The 6968-nt window shown below is 40.6% G+C and overlaps 2 non-coding genes across 2 annotated transcripts; one reads left to right on the plus strand and one right to left on the minus strand.

Moving 5' to 3' along the window:
• Window positions 1-4848: 4848 nt before the first annotated feature.
• TRNAN-GUU lies at window positions 4849-4922 on the minus strand. The gene has a single exon. It is a non-coding gene; the product is annotated as a tRNA-Asn (tRNA).
• Window positions 4923-5471: 549 nt separating this feature from the next.
• TRNAL-CAA lies at window positions 5472-5555 on the plus strand. The gene has a single exon. It is a non-coding gene; the product is annotated as a tRNA-Leu (tRNA).
• Window positions 5556-6968: the final 1413 nt, after the last annotated feature.

Raw genomic sequence — 6968 nt, forward strand, 5'->3', positions numbered from 1 at the left:
AGCTATTCACCTAGTCTTACCCCTGAAATGGGAGGCTTATTCAGTTGGCAAACTCGAGCCAGTCTCACTCTTAAAAATCTAAGGATAATTCCAAATAAACAGGAGTTCATAGTAAACTCAGGATTATAATCGAGTTACCTAGGTCATCGAATGAAAAAATAAGTATCAATAGTAAATGACATTATAAAGTGAGAGTGATTTTCTAAATGGTCTGATCTTATGCAATACTCATTGCATAGAACGCCCCAACTCACATGTCTCCACATGTACAATTTAGTGATCACATTGTTTATATCATATACAAAAGTGGGCCACATCAATAGTGTCCTCAGGCTCAGCCTTATCCATGTACTATAGATTATTTTGATTATACTTGAACTTGATTGACTCTTATGTCTCTACGTATAATTCAAGTAATCATACTATAGCTAGAGTTTTCTTAGTTTATTGGATTTAGATTAATGATCGTAAAATTTACTTTATTCAATAACAATCTTTACTTAATAAACATCAATAATAACTTTATTGGAAATAGAATATGTTTTTGTTTACAAACTATGAGTTTTATGACATAAAACCCAACATTTATGATGTTCTTTCTCATCGTTTCCTCCTATAACTCTTTGTTGGACTCTCCACTTCTCTTTCACGAAGTCTCATGGCTTGTAGATGCCTAAAATGACACATCTCTTTCACGAAGTCTCGTGTATGTGGGATCATCGGTGGTCTTTTTCGTGTCGTGAATCAAGCATTTCAACGTCAAGTTTGGTCATTGTAGGTGTGAGTTCTAAGTTATGAAGTCTACTCATTATTTATAGCTTAGTCATTGCTAAATGACATATATGGTAAAGCTATATAATGGTAGATGGAGACTATCTGACCCTGAGAAGCAATGGAAGCTAAGGATCGACATGTTTAAGATTGATCTGATTTCTGATATCCAGGAAGGTGGCGTTCAACATATTTATAGGCATTGTCAATATTCTTCAAACAAATACCTTGACCTTAAAAAAAAACTCTTAAGGAACACTTGATTACCATTCCTAAAAGGAGGGTTTGAACCTCCGACCTTCACGATCTAACCAACTGAGCTAATCCAACCCGTTAATTAAAATCTTCCGAGCCCACCACTAGTAGATGTTATTTGCTTTGACTTGTTACGTATAGCCGTTAGCCTCACGGTTTTAAAATGCATCTACTATGGAGAGGTTTTCCAGCGTCCTCGTTGGCAGTCTACTAGGGAGAGGTTTCCACACTCTTATAAGAAATGTTTAATCTTCTCTCTAATCGATATGGGATCTTACAATCCACCCCCTTGGGGGCCTAGCGTCCTCGCTGACACACTGCCTGGTGACTAGCTATGATACCATTTGTAACAACTCAAGACCATCGCTAGCAGATATTGTCCACTTTGGCGCATTACGTATCACCATCCGCCTCACGGTTTTAAAATGTGTCTACTAGAAAGATTATTCCACACTCTTAAAAAAAATGCTTCCTTACCCTCTCCAACCACTAGTAGATATCTTCCATTTTGGCCTCTTATGGATCGCCATCAGCTTCAGTTTTAAAATGCGTCTATTAAAGAGAGGTTTCCATACCTTTATAAGGAATGGTTCATTATCCTCTCCAACTGAAGTGAGATCTTTTAAAAAGTTGTTAGGATGACTGAAGGGTCTAAGGTGCCAAAATCAAGTTTTGGTCCTAGTGAGAGGGCATGAGTTCAAATCCCACTTTTCACACAATTAAAATGATTGTGTTACTGTAATGAGCTTCCAAAAATGGAAAACATCTACTTATTACCATGGTTGGGTGGATATCATTTAACTTTTTTAGAAATCTTTTTACATTTTCAAATTTAATTACAATAAATCGTGATGTTGAGATATAAATAATAAGCAAAAAAGAGTTAAGAAAAAAGCTAAACTATGATCATCGTTCTAGCATACATCGTCAACACATCTAAACTATGATCATCGTTTTAGCATATATCGTCAACACATCATAATCATCATCAAACATCATCATGTAACTCATACACATCATTATACATCATATGTCAAACATCATATTAGTAAAGAATAAAGGACACGTGCCAGTGCAACTAGGCACGTGTTGTCATACATCAAACAATTGCTTAGTGTATCCTATAGTAAGATTATTTACTTGGTTGGCCTTCGCCGACATTTCTCTACTTTCGGATTTGCTAAGCTTTCGTTCCTCGAAGTTTCTCCAAACGTTACCGGTTGTCGTTTCCTATTATAGTGTTCATTTCATCCTGAACAAATAGGAGGCGTGGGCCACATAGTGCATCATATTGGCCTTATTTGGCCTTATTTATCTTGATTATGGTCAAATCAGCTTCGGGAGGGTAAAAAATCGTAAGGGTCGATGTCAGAATAGGCAAACCGAGCATTTTAAGCCTAAGGACTACGCGCAGCCATGCTGAGCTATGAAGCTGAGGGGTTCTTTTTGCTATAAGTTGACGTGGGGCACAGTAAGGCGCTGACGCTTGTGCAGGCTAAATTGGGTCGAGGTGCGGGTCAAGGGACGATTACTGGGTCGCAGCATGGGTGCTGGGTTGTTGCAGATGGGTCTTCGGTAATTGGGCTTCGCCATGGACTATCAGGTTTTGGGCTGCAGGCGTTGCGGGTTGGATGGGTAGACGTGGGATCGTGGGTGCTGGGCTACTGAGCTAGGCTGCAAACGTTGGGTTGGGTTGGCTATTATAATTGGGTCGTGAGCGTGTGTTGGACCGAACCAATGGATTGGCAGTGGGTTGTGGGTTTGAGTTTAACCTTCGGATCTAGATCGGACAGATTCGTCTTATTCGCCCGCCTCAACGCGATTTTCTGGTTTTCATCTCTCTCCTCTCTATGGCTATTTCCAACATTCTTTCTCATCGTTTTCCTCCTCTAACTCTTTGTTGGACTCTCTACTTCTCTTTTACGAAGTCTTGTGGCTTGTAAATGCCAAAAACGACACATCTATGAGCTTCTTAAAAACTAAAAATTGAATCTGGATTTTGACGACACACGACGTTATTCAAGCATATATAAAGCTTACCTCTCGTGTATGTTGGATCGTCGATGATCTTTTTCGTGCTGTGAACCAAACGTTTCAACATCGAGTTTGGTCATTATAGGTGTGAGTTTGTGGTTTTGGATTGTTAGGTATGGAGTCTGGTCACTATAGGTGTGAGTTTGTGGTTTTGGATTGTTAGGTAATTATAGGTGTGAGTTTTGTATAGTAAAAAGCTGTATCAAGTAAAGCTATAAGGAGGGTTTGAGAACCTCCAACCTTGTGGTTAACAATCACACGCTCTAACCAACTAAGCTATTCCAACCAATTATTTAAAATTGTCTGAGCCCAGTACTAGTAGATGTTGTCTGCTTTGGCTCGTTACGTATCGTCGTAAGCCTCACGATTTTAAAACGCATCTATTATGGATAGGTTTCCCAACCTCCTTGATGGCAATCTACTAAGGAGAGGTTTCCACACGCTTATATGAAATGTTTCAACTTCTCTCCAACCGATTTGGAATCTCACAATCCACCCCTTTTGGGATCCGGCGTCTTCGCTGGCACACCGCCTGTGACTAGCTCTGATATCATATTTCAAACCCACCATTAGCAAATATTGTCCACTTTGGCGCATTACGTATCACCATCAGCCTCAGGGTATTAAAATCCGTTTACTAGGAAGATTTTTCCACACCCTTAAAAGAAATGCTTCCTTACTCTCTCCAACCGCTAGCATATATCTTCCTTTTTGGCCTGTTATAGATCGTCGTCAGCCTCACACTTTTAAAACACGTCTATTAGTGAGAGGTTTCTACACTCTTATAAGGAATGATTCATTCCCCTCTCCAACCAATGTGGGATCTATTAATAAGTAGTTAGGATGGTCGAGTGGCCTAAGGTGAAAGAGAGTGAAGAAAAAAGCTAAACTATGATCATCTTTTTAGCATACATCGTCATCATAAACACATTATAATCATCGTAAAACATCATCATACATCATATGTCCTACATCATATTAATAAAGCAATAAAGGACACGTGCCAGTGCAACTAGGCACGTGTCGTCATACATCAAACAATTGCCTAACCTATCCTATAGTAAGGCTACTTACTTGGTTGGCCTTAGCCGGCTTTCTCTACTTTCGGATTTGCTAAGCTATCGTTCCTCGAAATTGCTCCAAACGTTATCGGTTGTCGATTCCTATTATAGCGTTCATTTCATTTTATTAACATTTCACATTTATAATGTTGTTTAACTTGAATTCATGAAATAGTGCATCATACTAGCCTTACTTATCTTAATTATGGTCAAATCAGCTCTGGGAGGGTAAAAAATTTTGGGGTCGGTGTCAGAATTTCCAAACTGGGTGTTTTATGCCTCAAGAATACGCGCAACCAAGTTGAGCTATGAAGCCGAAGGGTTCATTTTGCTTCTAGTTGACGCGTGGCACAATAAGGCACTGACGTGTGTGCAGGCTAAATTGGGTTGAGGCGCACGTCAAGCGTCGATTGCTGGGTCGCGACATGGGTGCTGGATGTCAGGTTTTATACTGTAGGTGTTGCGGGTTGGATAGGCAGACGAGGGATCGTGAGTGCTGGGCTGCTAAGCTAGGATGTAGACGTTGGGTTGGGTTGGCTATTATAATTGGGTCGTGAGCATGTGTTGGGTCGAACCAATGGATTGGTTTGGGATCCACTGATTCGTCTATTTTCAATGTTCTTTCTCATCGTTTTCCTCCTCTAACTCTTTGTTGGACTCTCCTGCTTCTTTTTTGTGTTGTGAACCAAGTGTACGTATAAAAGCTTACCTCTCGTGATTACCATATCACTAGAAGGAGGGTTTGAACCTCCAACCTTGCGGTTAACAGCCACACGCTCTAACCAACTAAGCTATTCCAGCCAATTATTTATAAATGTTTGAGCCCACCACCAGTAGATGTTTTATGCTTTGGCTCGTTACGTATCGTAGTTAGCCTCACAGTTTTAAAACGAATCTACTATGGAGAGGTTTTGTAGTGTCCTCGCTGGCAGTCTACTAGGGAGAGATTTCCACACCCTTATGTTTATCTTCTCTCCAACCGATCTGGGATCTCACACTCCACCCTCTTGGGGGCCCATCGTCTTCGCTGGCACACCGCTTGGTGACAATCTAATACCATTTGTAACAGCTCAAGCCCACTGCTAGCAAATATTGTCCACTTTGGCGCATTACGTATCACCATCAGCCTCACGGTTTTAAAATGCATCTACTAGGAAGATTTTTCCACACCCTTAAAAGAAATGCTTCCTCACCCTCTCCAATCGCTAGTAGATATATTCCATTTTGGCCTGTTATGCATCGTCGTCAGCCTCATAGTTTTAAAACGCGTCAATTAGTGAGAGGTTTCCACACCCTTATAAGGAATGATTCATTCCCCTACCCAACCAATGTGGGTTCTATTAATTGGTAGTCAGGATGGCCGAGTGGTCTAAGGCGCCAGACTCAAGTTCTGGTCCTCGTGAGAGGGTGTGGGTTCAAATCCCACTTCTTACACAATTCGAATTATTGGTAAGTCTAATGGGGGGTGATGTTTCTTGGTTTAAAATATCTTTATTTAGCATCAAATGATATGAACTTCTGAGATCTTTTACCTTTCGAATCTAATTACAGTAAATGGTGATGTGAACTATGTGCATCATTTTAGTATCGTCAATCAATACATCATCATACATCATATGTCATACATTATATTAAAGCATAAAGGACACATGCCCTTATTTATCTTACTTATGAACATTTCACATTTATAATGTAGTTTAACTTTAATTCATGAAATAATGCTATCATATTGTCCTTATTTATCTTAATTATGGTCAAATCAGCTTCGGGATGGTAAAAAATGTTGGAGTCGGTGTCAGAATTGCCAAACTGAGCATTTTAAGCCTAAGCACTAGGCGTACCCAAGCTGAGCTATAAAGCCGAGGGGTTCTTTTTTTTGCAAGTTGACGTGTGGCTGACGCGTGTGCAATCTAGGTGTTGGGATGTTGCACGTAGGTCTTAAGTAATTGGGCTTCGCCATGGACTGTCAGGTTTTGGGCTGCAGGCGTTGTGGGTTGGATGGGCAGACATGGGATCACGGGTGCTGGGTGTCACAATCGCACTTTTAATGGCAGCGGACTTGCGATTGTGCGGCACTCACTTTCCAACGACAAGTGAGCTAAGTCAATTCGTTCTTACGTCGCCTACGGCCAAGCGCCGTATGCTCGAGCCTCTGGCCTCGGTTTTAAGAGAAGGTTTTAGAAAGCGAGGGTAGAGAGAGATTTTCGAAAGAGAGATTTTTGAAAGAGACGTTATATAAGCAAGCAAGAGAGAAATAACAACGGCTTACAATATATAACCTTGGGTAGGGAGAAGTTGACAACTAGTCGTATCCCCCTATAGTACATTCTGAGGCATTTCATGTTTGACAGGCCTAGACATGATATTTCTGAAACGTCATACTTCCTAGAAATACAAAAGTAAAACACTAGAATATGAAAAGACATAAAGGGTTGGGCTTGTCATGGGCATGCGGCCATGGACAACACCCCTTGGACGAGCATGAACGTGACACTGGGTTGCTAAGCTAGGCTCCAGACGTTGGGTNTCACACCCTTAAAAGAAATGCTTCCTTACCCTCTCCTACCACTGGCAGATATCTTCCATTTTGGCCTCTTATGGATCGCTCATCAGCCTCAGTTTTAAAATGCGTCTATTAAATAGAGGATTCCATGCCCTTATAAGGAATGGTTCATTATCCTCTCAAACTGAAGTAATATCTTTTAAAAAGTTGTTAGGATGACTGAGGAGTCTAAGGTGCCAAAATCAAGTTTTGGTCTTAGTGAGAGGGTATGGGCTCAAATCCCACTTTTGACACAATTAAAATTATTGTGTTACTGTAATGAGCTTCCAGAAATGGAAAACATC

This window comes from Cucurbita pepo, unplaced genomic scaffold, assembly GCF_002806865.2.
Source record: "Cucurbita pepo subsp. pepo cultivar mu-cu-16 unplaced genomic scaffold, ASM280686v2 Cp4.1_scaffold001661, whole genome shotgun sequence".
In the NCBI taxonomy this organism is placed as follows: Eukaryota; Viridiplantae; Streptophyta; class Magnoliopsida; order Cucurbitales; family Cucurbitaceae; genus Cucurbita; species Cucurbita pepo.